Consider the following 19,568-nt stretch of genomic DNA (forward strand, 5'->3'; position numbering starts at 1 on the left):
GGGAGGGAAGGAGGAAGGGAGAGAGGGAGGGAGGGGGAGGGAAGGAGGGAGGGAGGGAGCCCAATGATCAAAGGCTCTGAGAACTTTTCAATGTAAATGCATTGGAAATATTTTTTTTTGAAATGACAGGGGGGCGGGGAGGGGATGGGGGTTTTCAGAGGAGAAATGGGGAAAGGGAATAACATTTGAAGTGTACATAAAGAAAATATCAAATTAAAAAGTAAAAGAAAAAATATTTTCCATATTAAAAAAAAAGAAGTGAGAGAACCTCTCTAAAGTGTAATACTGGAAAAAGATAACGTCGAGAAATGCTTTGGCAAGGGGTGGGGGTTGGGCAAGGATGAGGCACTCTGGAACTCAAAATTTTCTTTAATTGTGATGTAAAGGGTCCTAGCTGCCAAAATAACATGGATCATTCATTCACACGGAGTTGGGTTTTCAGGCATGAAGAATCCCAAAAGGTCATGAAGGCTATGTCTGCTGCCTGCTCTGCCTGCCTTCCCTGCTGTGATGGACTGAGACTCTCTGAAACCAGGAGGTAAAGTAAACCTTCCCTTTCTTGTTCATGTTATGTATCTTGGTGACAGTAACTCAAAAGGCAACCAATACACTACTCTGGGGTAAATGAGAACCTAGCTATTAGAATCTACCAAGACTTTTCTCCCTGTGATTTTTTCTGTTTAAATGGTCACTTCCAAGAACAATGATGCCCAGGATCTCACACAGTTCAGGAGAGACTGAAGAGAAGTGTTATTTATAAATCTGAAGGTTACACGGAAGTTCAATCTCAGGCAAATTCAGACCCAGTGGGAGCTGTAGGATGAGGGAATGTGCTCTTGCTGCGACCGTCTTAATATGGTCAAACTGGCTTTTGGTCCTCATTGTTTTGTGGGGAACAGAGTACCCCTCTAAATTGTCTCAAACACCCTTCCAATTATTGACATTTCTGGCTCATTCACTTGCTCTTTGGCCTTAGCCTGCCTGGATTAAGGCTGGAGCTGAAATGCCAGGAATGGGAAAAGCAATCTTTTCAGCTCAAGGATGATTCAGCTGGGTCAGCCTACCTCCACTGAAATGGAGCAAGGCATTTTTGTGCTTCATAGGGGAATAGATTTTCTTTTCTTCTTCTTTTTTTTTTTTTTTTTTTTTTTTTTTTTTTTTTTTTTTTTTGATTTTTTGAGACAGAGTTTCTCTATGTAACCCTGGCTGTCCTGGTACTCACTCTGTAGACCTGGCTGGCCTCAAACTCAGAAATCTGCCTGCCTCTGCCTCCCAAGTGCTGGGACTAAAGGCGTGTGCCACCACTGCCTGGCGGTGGGAATAGATTTTTCTTAGCCAAATTTCCTGGGTTTTTTGGTGAATTAACAGCTGGACCAGGTTAGACTAAAATACTTATTCTTCCTTCATTCCCCGTCATTCATTCCCCGTATATTCACGGAGTGTTCATGTACCAATGTACACATGTAGAGCTCAGAGAACAGCTTGTGGGACTTGCTTCCCGCAGTGACAGTCAAGTTCCCTTGTCTGTGAAGCCATCCCATTGGCTTAAGGGGTATAGTTTCAATTATCCTTTTTTTGTACTGGATGACTTCTAATGTATTTTAAACAAATTTTACCCACAGCCCAGTTTCTGACTTATAGAAAAGTATGAGTGTTACAGAACAGCATCCATACCTCCCATCCCGTTTCTCTTATTAATACAACCTCGAGCATTTGGTGCAGTAGACTGACTAATGCAGAACTGAGTAATGGACCAACCAATTTTTAACATACATAAAGGTTAAGATAGACTGCTTATTCATATTTCATCAGTTTTATAGATATCATTTTTTTCTGCTCCAAAATAGGGGTAAACATACCTTGAGATAAGTCTAAATAAACATAATAGTTAAAATGCAATTCCCCAATCTCATCTAGACTACCAGTTCAATGAGTGATCCTCTTCCCTTAAGTTTATAACATGCTTTTTATTACCATCAGTGTATTCTGAAAGCAAGTATTATTAGCATGCTTTGTGATGGTTATAGGATCTCATTGAGTAATTATATCAAAGCAATGACATTTCATGACTGACTGAAGAAATCAGGGATTATGAGCCTCCTTAGTCTCTTAAACCAATTTTTATCTTCTTTCTCTGTTTCTTTCCACCGCTCCTTTCCTTCCTTCAGTCCTTCCCAACTTTTCTGGCCTATGGGAACCCAGACATTTGCGTGAACACTATTTATGATGTGCCTGTGTCTGTGAAGGTACTTCTGGGTGAGACAAGGCTTTGGTCAGTAGATCAAGTAGAGTATATTGTTATTTTAAAAAAATGTCTACTGAAAACCTTAATAGAAGAGAGTAATTATTTGTTGTTTGCCATTTTAGGACTGTTAGTATTGTAAATGCTCTGGGCATTTATCTGTACTGTTATACATAATTGCCACTTAGAGTGAATTATTATTAGTGGATACATACAAGCTCAAGACTTTTGGTGTAAATTTATAGGAAATCAATCAAAGACATGGAGAATGAGGACTTGGGTAAATTTAGACTGCTTCCAGATGGACAAGCAAGTAAACCACTATAAACATAGTTTCTGAATTTTAACTATAGGTTAGCAACAACAAGAATAACAATAACCATATAAACTGTGCCTAATTTACAGAGCTTTTGAGATGATTAACAGTAACTTTCTACAATGCACATACACTGAAATGTATTCATATACACACATATAAAGATTTAAAAGTGTGTGTGTAATATTTAGTTTCTTTAAAGAAACAACACTTTATTATTATTGTATGTGTGTATGTGCTGAGAAAGAGTGAGACGAGATAAAGAAAGAGAGGGACACGAGATTTATACTAAAGAATTGGGGGTCACAAGACTATGGGGGTCAATAAGACCTAAGATTTGCAGTTGGCTAGCTGTCCACTCAGGAGAGCCGATGTAGTCCTAGCCCATGTGAAGACCCTAGGAATCCGAAGAGGCCTACAAGGCAATCTATACCCACAGCACTGGCCATTCACAAAGAAGTTTTCAGTTAAGTTCACAGTGCTGGCCATTCACAAAGAGCTTGCATTTCCAGTTAAGTTCAAAGTCCGAACACTAAGGTCTGAGGTGAGAGCAAGTAGGCAGGAGAGATTCCATCTTAGCTTTTCTATTGATGTCTTCAGAGGACTGGATGAGGCCCATACCCACTGAGAATGCAGTCTCTTCTCTTCAGTTTGCTGATGAAAGTATCCCTCTCATGCTGAGTGCAACTTACTAACATCTGCACAAACACACTGAGAATGATGTCTGTGACCCCATCGCCCAAAGAAATTATCCCATAAAAGTAACTACAAGATTGAAATACTCTAGCATATGAAGCACCAAACCAGGATGCATTAATGAAGCCAGTGGTGAGACTTTAGTGGTGCAACTGAGCTGAGTGAGTGATAGGAATGTTCCTGTTCTTTCTTTAAAATGTGTAGCTCTTGACTTAAAAAAAATGTGAATGAACTGCAGTATGTGGTCTCAGCCACTCTTGATACTGGATCTTGAAATGTCATGATGAACAGCACAGACATTCATCTCCTCCTTTACCAAGGTTCACACCACTTTTGTCTATGCCTTACGTTGTTGACTTCAGATGTGGGGAATAGCCAATAACCACGCTACAGACCATGTATGTATTTTACTTTCTTCTTTGTCCTTGGATCAGTTTGAATGCTTGGAGAAAGACACATCCTTTCTCAGAGTCTCACATGGATCATGTGAAACGGAAGGTGTGAACTGCGATCTGATGGTGTAAACCTCTTCACATCACATTTCCACTTTCTGGGCAAATAAGATGCCCTTGACCGTGCCTGCAAACAAATAGATGCAGCTGGAGGGTAGTTGCTTCTGCACTCAGAAGAACACTTTTCAACTGTAGGCAGTAGTGCGAGATAAGAGATGTGGTAATTCAAAGTTTCAAAGCCATTAAATTTTCTTTTGAAATCTCCATAGTCACGTGAAGAAGAATAAATGAAAAGGAATATTTATGCACTGAAAGACACCTTCTTTGGGAACTGGTCATGTATATGTCTGAGAACTCTGAGTATATATTAAATTTGATTATTTTCCTGAAAGTTTGAATACTCCATAATCAGGAAGGAGTAATTTTGAAAAGATATTTTCCCCGTTAGAAATGGGTACTTATCATTGATAACTTTAACAAATTTTCTGCCTCGGTATCCCATAAAAGAACACAATGAGTCTTGGATCTAAGGGCTGTTAGTGGGAAAACTGGGCCATCATTAAGATTAAGGATCCAAAGCCCTCTAAAACAAGGGGTCAGCGGGAGACTGATAGGTAAGATGCCAGGGGGACCCAGATGAAAGAGCCTTGAGGGGAGCCCCCTCCTGGGAGAAATCCATCAGCAGTGTCCTTGAGCATTTCTGTCACCCTTCCAATTTGCCCTCATTACTCAGCTAATCCTCACTGAGGGCTTTCCTGTGAAGAGAGTTAGTGTCATCACTTTGTTTGCATAAGAAGTTAACACTGGCTTAGGAGACAGCCCAGGGAGAAGGTTCAGCCCAGTGTTTAACTCTTGTCTCCTTACATTCAGGGAAGCAGTTCATCTCAGCTTGCTTTAGCTACAGTCTCCTTGTTCCTGAGGTTTCTCTTTCCTTGTATGACTAATGTATCAATGGCCCTTTGCCTTGTGAGAACTGAGAGAAGTGGCCGGATTGTAGGGAGCTGTCCCTAGTTTTACATCCACTTTTTTTGCAATGTTCCCCCCCCCACCCCGCCCCTTCTGCACTGGTCACTAGAACTTAGAGGCTAATTTAAGGTAATGAGCTCAATGGCGACCTAAGAGCTTTTCCTAGCTCCTCCTCACACAACCTGGAGCTGCAGTGTCACTAACAGTTCCCATATGCTAAGGGACAACAGCACGCCCGCTTTGTGCTAGTTATCTTACCTCTCAGTTGCAAGCTATTCTTGAACCTCTGGACAAGGATTCCTCATCCCGGCTCTTTCAGTGTGGCATTACCAAGGCCTTTTCATTCACTTGTGTCCAGTGTTTAGAGGGACATACTTACTTCAAGGTTGTTATTGAAGCTAGAAGTATAAATCCCTTGCACTTTGCAGGAGACTGTATATGGTAGCAGTCAGAGTTGGAAAAGGGCAAGAAAGAGAGAGTGAGAGAAGAGGTACTTCTATTCTCATTCTGAAGAGTATGACGACATAAGAGAGCAGTCCTGGGTGAAGATAACACCCATTCTTACCTCTCTTTATTGAACATAGCCTTTAAGCCCAATGTGTACCTCTTTTATGTTAAGCGCAACATCTTAGATTTCAGTATTGACTCATCTAATACACTCAATAGAATATTTATTTCCAAAGAATCAATCGATTTTAGCCTGTTCTTTTCAAAATAAAGCCAGTAGGTGTGATTAAGACCAGCTCAGCAATAAAGAACGAACTACTAATACTTTGCTGGAGAGAGACGTTCAAGATGCTTCTTTAGAGTCATTGGATTGCTTTGAGGATATTGATGACTTTAATGGAGGTTTTGAAGCATATGCAGCACTTTTCCGTACATTACTTCAGTTAACAAATTGAAGTATCTCTGTGAAGAGGTGGGGGCATTATGCTTTTTGTGTGCTAGGTAGGGAAAGAGAGATGCAATGAAGCTTTCTTAAGACAGTGCCCAGCAAATGAGCACACAGGACTGGAACCTTCTTCTTTCTGCTCTACCAGAGCAGCTTTGCGTTTTAGAAATTGAGTTTATATTAAACTACCTTTCACTCTACAGTACCACTTTGACTACCTCTGATCCCTTGCCAGGATGCTATGAGGCTAGTCATTAGATGCTAGAGTTGCTTTAAGGTGGGCACCCAGTGTTCACAAACTCAAGAGTCATCAAGCATGACTATTAATTGCTAGCAAGTCAATTTTTTAATCCCTAAATGGTATCAAATTCTAAGGCAATCTTTGTTTTTAAAAATGTACATAAGGCTAAGTGTGATGGTGTTCATCTGCTGTCTCCGGTACTTGGGAGGCTGAGAGAAAAGGATGAGTTGAATCCAGGAGTTTGGGGCCATCCTGAGCAATATAGCAAGATCCATGTTTTAAAATGAATGAATGAGTAAATAAGCAAATGGTTTAGGAGCATAAAATAAAAGGATAAAATATGTGAATATACAAATATATATGTATTAATAATAGTATAATAGGAATAAACTCAGAAACGAGACAGCAGACAGGCTTCTCCATAGTTATTTGAATCCATTTATCTTATGTTACAAAATCTGACTATGTTTATGGAAAATAATTTCACTAGATATGTGTATATACTGAAAAATGGAACCCAGGACACACACTAGTGCTTACATGGTTTTTGTATATAGCATACCACAGTAATGAATTTATATTCAACACTTATTATATACTCAGAGTCTGCAGTATTAAATGATTTTGCATCCCACTATGACTTCTGAGTAAGATACTGTATAATGATGTTCATCTTAGAGATAATACAGTCAAGACATACTTATATTTAGTCTTTGTCCCAAACTACAGAGTTCAAACTCACACACTCTGGATTCTACTTAAGTGAATCAGATACACTATCCCATTTAACCCTGTATAAACCTTATGAGAGAGTCATTTTTATTTATTGGCATTCAAACATGTTATTGGCCAATAAACACACACACACACACACACACACACACATACACAACCAGTAAGTTGTGGCACAGAATTTCAAATGTTGAGTTGGCTTCTCCAAATCCGATAGCTTGCTATAAAACTATTATACCTATCAACTTCCAGATTGTTTTTAGATTCTATGAAAATAGCCTTTTCACTTAGAGACTAGATCTCACATGATAGTACTTTTAAAAATCCTAATAATGAACCAAAGCTATAATATGGTTTAGCTTAAATGCCATTAAATAGAAACTTATATGTATCAAACACAACCGGAAGGCGATTAAGTAGATTATTGTGCATTCCTCATCACTGCAAAGTGAAATTAGAAAATTGAACAGTAATAGCTTCATAAAGATTGCCTGGTTGTCATAGGAAATAATGAAATAGAAGAGCCGGAATCTGGGCAAGCTTTTGTCTCTATATAATTGCCTAAGTATGAGCATTGGAGAAATAATTAGGTAGGTAGCAAATAAAGGAGGAAAAGATGAGATAGAAACAAGTATCTTTGTTTAAATATTCCCAAGATGGACATCTGTCTCATATCCATCAGTGCAGCTGAATTACTCATCTTCTTATATAACAGACGCAAATTCTCCCCTTTGCAGCTGAGAGACTTCATTTGGAAAGGGGCAGCCAGCTGGAGTGGCTGCTTGAAATCTTTGCTGATTTAGTACTGGGCTCCATGGGTGGTTCCAGATGGGCATGAGAAAATAAAACAGAGAGGCCTTCCCCAATATGGCTGACTCCCCAAGAACTTTAACATGGTGGAGACTGAGGGAGGGAAGGCCAATGGGGGATGGGGGAGGGAAGGGAGAAGGGGACTGAGGTTTCAAATGGATCCTTTCTCAGAGAGCCATTCAACATGACCTAAAATAGACCTGAGAAAATAGGCTAGCCTCAGAATGACTAGCTAGCAAATTCAGGTTCTTCTGTAACTGTGAGAGTCTCTCTACCATGGATGTCCCAACTGTTCCCATCTCTCGATTGACAGAAAACAAACCCCTGAAGGGAGAACAGATTCTTTCTGCCCATCTTTCAGATGATCTGAGAGGGAAAGAGATTGGACACCAAGTCATAGAATTGAAGAAGACAACCATATCACAGAGAGAGGGTGGTACAGGGATTAAGATTAGGTTATAATGAAGAAGTAGAGGAGAGGAAGGAAATAGCTTTCGATGAACATTTGAAGGCCAGTTTCAGAGCCCTTGTTCATTCATTTCTCTGGCATATGTCAAGCTGTATGTAGGCATGAGGGTATAATGATGAATGAAGTCGTCATAGGCCATAATATGCTTCAGAATGTGGCTCATTGCCTAGAAGTTCATGAACTGTTTTTTTTATTTTTTATTTATTTATTTATTTATTTTTTAGTACCTTTAAAAGGAGGAGGCCAGTAGAAAGGGGTTAATGCTAGCTATACAGAGTAGGTTACACCTTCCAAGAGAGTAGGTTCTTATAAAAGAATAAGACTTGATGCTTTATGGTGCCTTACATCTCTGGTCTCAGCACTCAGGAGGCAGATGTAGACAGATCTCTATGAGTTTCAGGTCAGCTGGTCCAAATAGGGAATTCCAAGGTAGACAGAGCTGTACAGTGAGACCGTCTCAACAACAACAACAACAACAACAAAAAACCCAGACAAACAAACAAAACAAAAACAATAATATCAACAACAAACTCTTGAAACTAAAACAAGGAAGCCTGGTTCTTCTCTACTCTGTCTTCTCATCTTGTCTGATATCTTTGTCTCCACATAGTCTGCTTCCAGGATGCCATCTGCTATGTGGCCTTATGGATGTACCAAGTCAATGAGTCTGCTTAACCTTGGGATGCCAGCATCCATACTTAAACCACTATGCCTCATATACTTTTGACATTGCAACAGAAAATATAATAATACAATATATGTCTTCAGAGAGTTTACTGTTTAAGAGCACAGGGCAGTGAAGAGATATGGTGTATGAAATACTTCAGTAGCATACTAGATGGCTGATTCAAGGTTCTTTCTCTGAGTTGTATTAAGAACCTTCCCCGCCCCGTCCTCGTTCATGTCATCAAGTTTTGGCATCTTGGCTGTGACAAGAATGGAACTCCAGTGCCCATAATGTCTTCTGAGACACATCAAGGGCCATCAAATATAGAACAAGCCAGATTTTCTCTAGAAAGTCTCCCTTTTAACTCCTTCTCTTCAAACATGAAGATAATTAGGTTTCTAGCTCTTTTACTGATAGGAAACTCTCCCATAAACATGTCAAAGTGTGTTTATTAAGCAAAAGGGTAAAGTACCCAGAGCTGAAAGCCAGTTACTTAGGGAGAAAGATGGGGACAGATAAGTGCTATCTAATGCCTTATAGTTTTTGTAGTCAAACACCTTTCACAGGGTTTGCATATCAGATATTTACATTACAATTCATAACAGCAACAAAATTGCAGTCATGAAGTAGCAATGATATAATTTTATAGTTGAGGGTCACCACAACATGAGGAACTGTATGAAAGGGTTGCAGCATTAGGAAGGTTGAAAAACCACTGGTCTAAGACTTCCTTATTTACAAATTAACAGTCTGAGAACTTAGGTACATTAATAAGAAAATCTCTCCAAGGGTGGGTGTGGTCCATCTGAACAGTTTCTGATCTGAGTGCACTGTTACCATGGAGACGCTTGCAGGTGAGGAAGTTCAGCGAGGTGATGATCAGACAGTGGAAGAGGATTCTATAAAGTGGAGCATAGGATCCTTACATATACTAAGGAACTGAAAAGCATTGTCTGCCCTAACTTAATACTTAGAATTCAGATGAGATGGAAAGTGTGACATTTCTGGAAATCGTATGGAAAACAATAGTCGCAGATATTCTATAATGCCTGCTACCCAATAATAAAAGCAATTGCAAGAGGAGAAAGGCTCTATAAATATCATTGCTTTTTTTATGTTTTAAGTGGCTAATAAAAACAACCATTATTAGACCAAGAGTAGAAAGTAAGAAAGATAAAAACCTAGAAAAGACTATTTTATTGTAATATAAGATATGTTATCTCAGAAAGTCCTCACATCCTGCAATTTCAACATGATATAAAAACAGAACACTGTGAAACCTAAGAATTTATTATTTAAACTTTTTTATAACCACACTACAAGCAAAAGCAATAACTCTACTGAGAGAAAACCTAGCCCGGGCCACATAGGCAAGCATCTCAGCGTGCCTGGAAGGCTGGCACAAAGCATGTTTCTTCATACATATGCATATTATATGTATATACTCATACATAATACACACCACACGTTACATATACATGTACATGCAGATAAACATAAATATTAGAGTGAAAATGAAGGCAACATGCTAACTAGAGCTGCACTGATAGACATTGAGAAGCTAGAAAAAAATGGGGCCCTCAGTGATGAGGGGACTAGGACGGTGAAGCCAGGAGGGAGTGACACCTACATTGAGTGATGATCTGCACCAAGCTGGATGGCATCATTCTATAGAGGAGACAGCAGCCAGAGAGTGCTTTCTATACTTGCGATGGAGCTTACAATTCTACTCCAGAAATCTATTTTATTTTTAAGCTAAGAAAAAACCATTAGTAAATAAAAGGAAATTTCATACTGTAGTGATATTGGATTCTAAATGATGTGCTATTAGGCTTCCTCTTATTGGTTCTGTTTCTCTCTTGAGCTCTGACTAATACAGATTTTGGTAGTACGAAGTGGGTCCTCCTCTTCCCAGGAATATTTACAACTATGATAGTAGTTTTGTCTCATAGCATCAGATGATGCTATGCCAGCTGCCAGTTAGAAAAGGAGTCAATAGTCCTACCAGCTGTAAATCCTGTGAGCCACATCAATGACCAACATGACAAGATATTCACAATAGGTGACATAGTGAGTGTCACCTATATTTTGGGGACAGTAAACATCTGTCTGTATGAACTTTAGATACAGTCAACGGGAGGGAGGGAGGGAGGGAGGGAATGAATGCCTGATACCAAAAACCTTGCCAACTTCTAGGGAGGTCATAGACTCAGAGGGAAAGCTACTATTACCATTTCCCCCAAATCAGTGTAGATTCTTATTATATTCTACACACTAACCCTTATATCCACAGACAAGTACAGCTCTCATCCCTCATCAAAGTAGAGTTTTATTATCTTTCAGCAGACAAGATACTATAGAGATGAACACGTGGTCAAAAAGCAAAGGATAAGTGGTCAAGGGGTATCCAACAGCAACTGATACTTGAGAACACAATCCTGCCACCTAAGGCTTGGGAAACATCATGGAAGATGGGCAGGAAGACAGGAAGAGCTGGAAGACCAAGATGGTTGCTATAAGGCAGTATCTCTAGGTAATATAGTATAGATACACCCATGAAATTTCAACAATCTGGTGTGCATGGTGATTGTATTTGCTGACATGTCAGTATGGATGAGGAAAACTTCATAAAGCCCTACATCTAGATGAAGAACTATTGGCAATCAATGGCTGATAAAAGACAGAGAATTAGGTTTCTCCAAGAATAGGTTTCCCTGATACATTATCCTATCCCAGTTCTGTACATGTGTATATAATCACATAGTACTATAATTATATATAGATCTTGTTAGATGTCTCAGAAAGAAATAAGAAACATTATTGAAATCAGATGAAATGTGATCCTTGTTACAATGTGGCAGAAAATGTAGCATGATGTGCTTTAATCAGAACTTTTATTTATCTGGTTATGTATCTGACATTATTTTCAAAGCTCAGAAGAAAAGGGTGTTTCCCTTTATTGTTTATATTAAAATGCAAGATGAAACATATAGAGAGGATATAACTGTATGTGAAAAGAAATCAATACTAGGTAGTTTAGAAAGTGCTCAGTCTACCCACAATGTACAAGGTGGACACATAGCCTAGTGAGACCATCAAGCATGTGATCTGACAGCCATCCACTGAATGTGTCAGATGAGTGACTTTGAAGGCAAAGCAAGAGAAATAAAGTCCAGAGAGAGCAAGATTGATAGACTAAAGGCTAGAGGCAGCAACAAACAAAAAGACTTTATGAACTAGAAGATTCTCTGACCACTCCCCCAAAACACCCAAAAGCAGGAAACACCCAGATACTGGCAATCCAAAGCAATTAAAATAGAAAGAGAAAAAGAAAAGATTATACAACAGGATCAAATGCAAATCATTCCTGAGAATGCAAGATTGTTTTAACAACAACAACAACAACAAAAACCCCACTCATTACAACATAATGGAATAACACATAATAAGCTCAAGGACAAAAACTACATGATTGTTTTAATGTGTCCCTAAAGCTTCTGACAGCATCCAATAAAGTCTTATTGGCAACACTCAACAAACTGGGGGTGGAGGCAACTTCCACAATCAGATCAAGAGGCTTTCATAGCTCACAGCATGGTGCTCAAAAATGAAAGCTATGCATTAAAGTCAGGGCGAAGAGAATAGCTGTTCTTGGTAGTTCTTCTACTTAACAGCAATTTTATGATTGAGCCAGACAATTATACAAGTTATAAAAAGTATTCTGAAGAAAAGAGATGATGTTCTTTCTATTTATCAACAGGTGGTATTTTCATAGACCATTCTAAAATCTTCACAAAGAAACTATTAGATCTAATAACTGAGTTCAGCTGGGCTGTAAGATATATGAGGAATATACAAACGTGAGCTAACTAACTCTTTTGCTCTCTACTGTCAATGAATAATCAAGAACTGGAACTAAGGAACCAATGTATGTATAATGGCATCAGGATTTATAGAGTGCTTTGGAGTCGATTTGACAGAAAACGTGTAAGACATGGAATGAAAACATGGAAATGATTTGAGAAAACTAAGAAAGAACTAAAGAGCATTGTATGCTTATGCATTAGTCAACTGATTTTTTTTTATAGAATGTCAAGGCTTAAAACAGTAAAGTCTGACCTTTACTTAACAGCATAAGATGTACTCTAAGGCAGCTTCTGTACTTCACAGTAGAAAAGAAAAGAACAAAAATTGATCACAGAGTTAAGTACGAAAAGCTATAAACTATTGGAGAAGAAAACACAGAAATAAAACTTGATAGGCTTTTTATATCTTTTTAAAAAATGATTTCAAACTGCTGTGAAACTAATAGAAACATGTGACAAAACTGTATGAGAGTTCTTGAAAATTACAAGATTTCCCTTGAAATTAATTGCTTAAGATATAAACCAAGGAAATAAAATGACATCTATAGCCTAATATGAAAAGTTTTCAGGTTACATAATTAGGCTGGGTACTTATGTCCATAAAGAACCTCATCAATGCAATAATAAGAGGCCAAATAATCTATTGTTTGATATTGAATTGTACTCCCCTCAGAGACTTTGAGGCCCTAACTTCTGGTACCTGTATATTTCGGTCAAGTTTGATCTTATTGATCACTAGATCTTACTAAGATCACCTCTATTGTCCTAGAGAAGAGTAACATCATTAGGAAGGGGATTTGGCTGAAATATGAATATGATTATAAATATGAGTCTGATGAGAAGACAAAAGGGGGAGCATATAATCAGTATATAGGAAAGAAACTTTTTCCATATTAAAAGATGGCAGAAATCTTGGTGGAAGTTGAAGAAATTTTAGCAATATGTGGAAAGTGTACCCTGCAATCTTCTTGCTGCTTATACTAAAATCTACACAGAAAACCTCATGCCAGCCCTGAGAATCTAGATCAAAGTAATGACTAGATTTAGCAAAATTAAGGCATTAGTATTATAAGTATTAATTGTATTTTCTGTACTAGAAGTGAACAATTTGAAATTTAAAGTATAAAAATCTTTAATAATAATATAAGAAATGTATAATACTTGGGATGAATTCTGACAAAACATGTATGTGACCCCTAAAACTATCATTGCAAAAAAGGTATAAAAGGCCAAACTATACTAAGAAATAAGACTCAATAGTAAGTTGTGAACCCTTAACTTGCTATTTAGATGCAACAGAGTCCCCATACAAATCTTAGTAGGCTTATTTTATGGAAATTCACAGCCTCAAAACACATAGCTCCCAGAGCGGTGAGTCAGCATTCCTGATTTTGAGAGCAGTGAGTCAGCATTCTTGACTTCGAGATTTATTACAAAGCTAATTCAATGCTGATATGTGGCATTAGAATAAAGAAGTAAGTAGATGAGGGGAACAGAACAAACATAACAGAAAAAAAAGCCAAACACAGTAAATCAAATCAGCTTTTTATAAAAAGCAACAGCAATTTAATGGAGAAAAAAATTGTCTTTTCAAAGAAATAATGCGTTATAATTGGATATCTATGTTGAAAAAGACCTGAAGTTTGATCCATATCATATAATGTGAAGATTAACATAAAATGTACAATAAATAGAAAATTAAAAAGAAAAGCTATAGTATATATCAATGAAAAGAAGTATTGTTGTCTTGGTTAGACACAGTTTCTTCATCTACATTAGCAAAAGCATAAAGCAAAGTGGCGTTTGTGCAAATAACATACAAAAGATGCTTAAGGTCCTAAGTCCAGAAATTTAAATTGAAACCATAATGTATTAGCCCATAAACATAATAGAATTGTCAAAAGTGAAAAATGTATGACTTCACAGCATACTGTCATTGAAAATGGAAATTAACTTACTGCCATGCTTTGGAAATGTTTAGTGATGTTATTCATATATCTGTCATATGACCCTAAAGCAACTGAACACCTTAAGTGGATATTTACTCTTAGGTGAATGAACAGTAGCTATGTGTTCGCTATTGTCAATTATAGAAATGCCTGAATAAGTCCATCAGTTCTCACAGGCTGCTTTACCCACCCTGCCTGGGAGCAGCAATCTGCATATACAGGAGAGAGAAGTGAAGAAGGTTACTGTCATTGAGAACATAGTAGCCATTAGGGAGTCATCGGATCACTGGGGTTCAAAGACAAGTCTCTACCTTCTGTTCTTCTTGGGGCAAATGATGACAGAACTATCCTTTATGGTCATGTGTCCAGCATTCATTTTACTCTATCCTAAACCATGCCTGATTTTCACCCATGGAAAGGCACAGTGGGGCAGAAATGAACTGTCTTAAGGTTATGTCATTTAGTGAAATGGCATTTTGATTTTGTCAAACTGTTGTGCTTAATGGAATGAAAGCTAAATCTTTCTATCTCACTTGAAGACTAAATTGAAGCCCTGTTTTATTAGGAAAGAAGTAATAGGGGAGGGCAAGAGGAGGAGGAGAAAGAAGAGGAACAAAGACAAGAACAACTAAGTTTAAATTGTTGAATTCAGCTTGAACTCTGTGAAATGGCCACAAGGTAGGGGATACATGACCCTTGGGATCTGTAATGTTCTCTTGGTAAATCACACTATAGCATGCACTTGCATGTTCTAAGGGAAGAGAAAGGATGAAAGAAATGAATTTCTCAGGCCCAATTCTCTTTTGTCAAAGGATTTCACTAGGATTGTAAGCAAGCTTTGTGTCATGGTCCTTCATTTCTTCCTTGTCCCCATTTGAGTGACTCAAGGTTTGAGACATAAAAGAAACTGATGAAAACATAAAGAAAGGGGTACAACATAACAGGAGATCCAGGAAGGGGACTGAGGAGGTAACTGGAAAGAAGTGGAAATGAAATTAAGAACATTTGAGGAACAGGCTGTGGCCTGCTTCATAACCAGTTGCTGAGTGTAGAGGTGTGAGGGGCATGCTGCCCTTAGATGATGGCATCGTGTTATAAGGCTAGATACAACAGAGCACAGCTCTAGGTCTAGACTGCTATTAAAAAAACAACAATATGTTTTAAAAGGACAATAGAAACAGAAAGAGTGTGTGAGATCTGGAGGCAATGAAGTGTTCGAGAGAGATTTTAAGAGAGTGAGTGTCAGGAATGAGTAAATAGGAGGAAGAGTAAAGCTTTTAGACAGAGAATGCAAGGACAGTAATATACTTGAAAGTGCAGACCAATGCTAATACCCAAACACACACACACACACACACACACACACACACACACACACACACACACACACAGTTTCAGGGGAGACTCCATGTACAAAATGCATTTCTTCAGTGGAAGAAGAAATTGCAGCTTCAGATACAACCCAGCCTTTCCCTCTGTGAGATCAAAATGGTGTTCTGAGGCCTGTGGAAGAAGAAACCCACATTTTTGACTTTCTGAAAACAAACAAACAAACAAAAAAACCCTACATGTGCCAAGAAGTAGAGAAAAAAAAATTAAAGGAAGATATCTCCTTAATTCACAAGTACATGGTCTGAGAAATGTAACGGTTTCTGGAAGTTTCTCAAACACACTCATAAGAACAATTAGTAATGAAGTGGTCCAAGGGAATGGAGAGGAATCCAGGAGAGCCTCATGGGGTGGGTGGAATGGGTGACTGCTGTGTAATTTCCTGACCCCGGGGCCCTCTCTCCATCTCTCCACACAGCATCTTCCTGGTCTTTAACCACAGACCTCGCTGACTGACCGCTTTCCTTCCCATTAAAGCTGATCCTTTGTTTGCTTTAATTAAAAGATTTTACTTAAGATTCATTGGGCCATTCTTAAGTTACTGAAAGCTCGATGAGGTCAAGAACAGAATAACAGAATAACTAAAAAAAAAAAAAAACAAAAAACAAAACTGTGAAACACTAACATGGAATAGTACATTGTTAACTCTGCATTAGAAGCTCATCTTAGCATTCTTTCTGCTGGATAATACTCAAAAGGAAAGGAATAGCTTGAACGAACACACAGAGACTTTTCATGTAGACTAGAATTTAAGGGGTAATGAAAAGCCACCACGTTTCTTGGACATACATTAATGATGACTTAATTAGACATATTAAGATAAGTAAAAGAAAAAGACCGACAACAATCTTATACTTAAAACAAGAGAAAAGAGCATGACATTTTAGATTTGTCAGAGTGAATAGAATGTTCAGAAAGTACTATCGTGACATGTTTACTTATTTTCTGCTAATGGATGATATGCTGAAGTTATTGCTTTTGAAGAACGCAAGAACCACTGATATGTCACATCTGCTTGAAAATATCTCAGTAAAAGGGTTTGCTAAACTAAAAGTACTTATCAGAATGTGCTTTCCATCTCAAGCTGCCACAAGACAGGTTTACAGTGTCATCATTCAGTCACATATGGTCCCGTGTTCTAGCCCTGTGGTGCAGGCTGCTGTCTTGCGTCTTGCAAAGGCAATCACTAGTCCCCTGGCCTTTCATTACTTAAAAATTTAAAAGAATGATCTTTATGCTATTATTTGCATAATGTTTTATTATAGGGACTCCTGGCAGAAGGTGCACAGCTGTAATTTTCTTGCTATTCTCTAGCTCTTTTCTCATGATTGGGTCAATCGGTGTCTTAATCTTTATATCCTCATACTTCTGTCTTAACTAAATTATCCTTGGGACTACAGGGCACTATATGCAAAATATCAATAAGGTGATCTGCCCCCATGACATCACATCATGGGCATTATTTGATTAAAATATGCGGATAGGGTGGAAGGATGGCTCAGTAGTCAAAATGCTTGGCACACAAGAGTGGAGAACTGACTTCAGCTCCTCAGAACCCATGTAAAACTGGATTTGGAGGCATGTGTCTGTAGTCCCAGTGGTTTTATAGTGAGGTGAGATAGGAGATAGGAGAATCCCCAAAGCTAACCAAGATGGCTAAACTGATGTGTGCATATGGATTACATACACACACACACACACACACACACACACACACACACACACACACACACATACACAGAGTACAACCTGCTGTGTTGGCTTTTATGGCTGTGTGTCTGTGGTTTCATGGCTGATTTGAAATGACTTTGATCTATGGTTCCTTGTATTTTCCCTTGGGACTTGTGACTCTTTAACACACAGTAGTAGGAACTGTAAAGGCTATGTACAGAACTGTAAAGGATGATGTACTCATTTTGAAAAATTATCTATTTATTTGACATAGGGTGTGTGTGTGTGTGTGTGTGTGTATGTGTGTGTGTCTGCACACCCTTGCATTCACTCAAGAGCATGATATAGCATACATGTGGAGGCCACAGGACAACTTGAGTGAGTCATGTTTCTCTTCTATCTTGTGGGTTAAAGGGATAAAATTCAGATTGTCAGTCTTCATTTAAGTGCTACTGAGGTCTCCTCCCAACCCTGTTTTTCCCAGCCTCTCCCATTCATTTTAACATGTTTTAGCTATGAAAAGAGCTCTCTCTCTCTCTCTCTCTTTCTCTCTCTCTCTCTCTCTCCCTCTCTCTTTCTCTCCTCTCCCTCTCCCTCTTCCTCTCCCTCTCCCTCTCCTTTCCCCTCCCCCTCTCCTTCCCCCTCCCTCTCTCATTGGTTGGGTTTTGGCTGTTGTTGGTGGTAGGTGTTTTGTTTTATTAATTGGTACTGAGTGAACATTCAGGCTTGTGAAATGCACACTCTTCTACTTCCAGCCTCAGAAAGGACTTTTCATTTTCAATAATACCTCATAAATAAAGCCTTTTATGTCTTACAGTTGTTAAATAAATGTTGTCTGTTCAAGCGGGTCCGTGGACATGTGGCTATTTGTTAATGTGACTTTTCAAGAGTGTGGCATGAGGCTGCTCTTGTACTCCAGGAGACCCATAAATATCAGCTCCTTCCCAGAAGTCAGATGAGAACATCTACATCGAAAGGAAATTCTAGCTGCAGGGTTCCATTTATTTCTTAACACAAATATCACTTATGTTTTGTCAAAATGAAAACTTCATCCTTTTCATTGATTTTTATTTTTACTTATTTATCACCCAGAATTCATTATGAACAAAAGCAGAAAGCCGAAAATAGAATCATCAAGGGAAAAAAAACAAATAACATGGAAATGTTATTCTAGAAAATGAAGCCTTTCGGGGAGTGAATAGGGAGATGGGGAACTCACTTGTAATCAGCCACCGAATAGATAGAGTGGAATCCCCCAAACATTTGTACTCTCTTTCTGATGGGTTCTCTCTAGACTTTTCCACCTGGAAACAGAGCTTCAGGAGACAACTGTATTCGGTGGCAACACACCCTTTTAATGTCGTGTGGCCACTTCAAAGATGCCTTTTGATACATTAATTAATTCAGAAAGCATTTATTAGAAAAACCACGAGAGTGCCTGGCCTGGTTCTCCATGACGGGAATGGACCTTATTATAGGGTAAACAAGTAGAAATTTTGCTTAATAATCAATAAGACATCCTCTCTTGGCTCTGGATGTACACATACACTAAGAAAATGATTAGCTCGCGGATTTGTCTAGAGACCTAATTAGTTTTGATCACAGAGAGGCCTTTTGAATATACTTGTATACTTTGTTCTACTTTTATACTTAATGTTCTCACCCCTAACATTTCTGCAGCTTAGGAGACAGGACTTGTTCCATTTGCACAGCTGAAGATGCCTTGGCAAGGCCTTCAGGAGGAACAGTGAGTGAGATGGGCAGTGCTGAGTAAGGCTAAGGAGAATTCTGATCAGGACTTTTGTTGTTCTCATTGACAAGCTGTACCTGGCCTCCCAGCCTCATTGGGCTTTAAAATCCTCATCTCAAGAAGTTGGTTTTTTTTTTTCCAAGTGACTGAAGAATCACAACAAGCTCAGGGAGACAGGTGGCCTCCTAATCCCGGCTCAATTTAGATCCATAAAACACTGAATGTCACCAATGCTGACAGCTGCTGCTTCAGCACAAACACTGAATTCAGTCTTCCTCTAACTTTTATCTTAGTTTACACAAGGCTGAGGAGGAAACATGTTGAGACTCAGAGCTCCTAAGACCTTATGTTGTTGTTGGGGACTTTTCAAAAGTCAATCGTGGCAGCAAGTTTTTTGCTTTGTTTTGTTTTGTTTTCTCTCTCTCTCTCTCTCTCTCTCTCTCTCTCTCTCTCTCTCTCT

At 38.6% G+C, this 19,568-nt stretch overlaps 1 protein-coding gene and 1 long non-coding RNA gene across 6 annotated transcripts in view; one reads left to right on the top strand and one right to left on the bottom strand.

Moving 5' to 3' along the window:
* Nrg1 (neuregulin 1) overlaps nt 1-19,568 on the bottom strand; it is a 1,068,405-nt gene that overhangs the window by 316,580 nt on the left and 732,257 nt on the right. The gene's annotated exons all lie outside the window — the stretch shown is intronic.
* Nucleotides 421-19,568, top strand: part of LOC116069121 — a 125,845-nt gene continuing 106,697 nt past the window's right edge. The window contains exon 1 of the long non-coding RNA XR_004109855.1: nt 421-538. This is a non-coding gene — a long non-coding RNA (uncharacterized LOC116069121). The remainder of the gene's footprint in view (nt 539-19,568) is intronic.

This window comes from Mastomys coucha, unplaced genomic scaffold (assembly GCF_008632895.1).
Source record: "Mastomys coucha isolate ucsf_1 unplaced genomic scaffold, UCSF_Mcou_1 pScaffold22, whole genome shotgun sequence".
Taxonomy (NCBI): domain Eukaryota; kingdom Metazoa; phylum Chordata; class Mammalia; order Rodentia; family Muridae; genus Mastomys; species Mastomys coucha.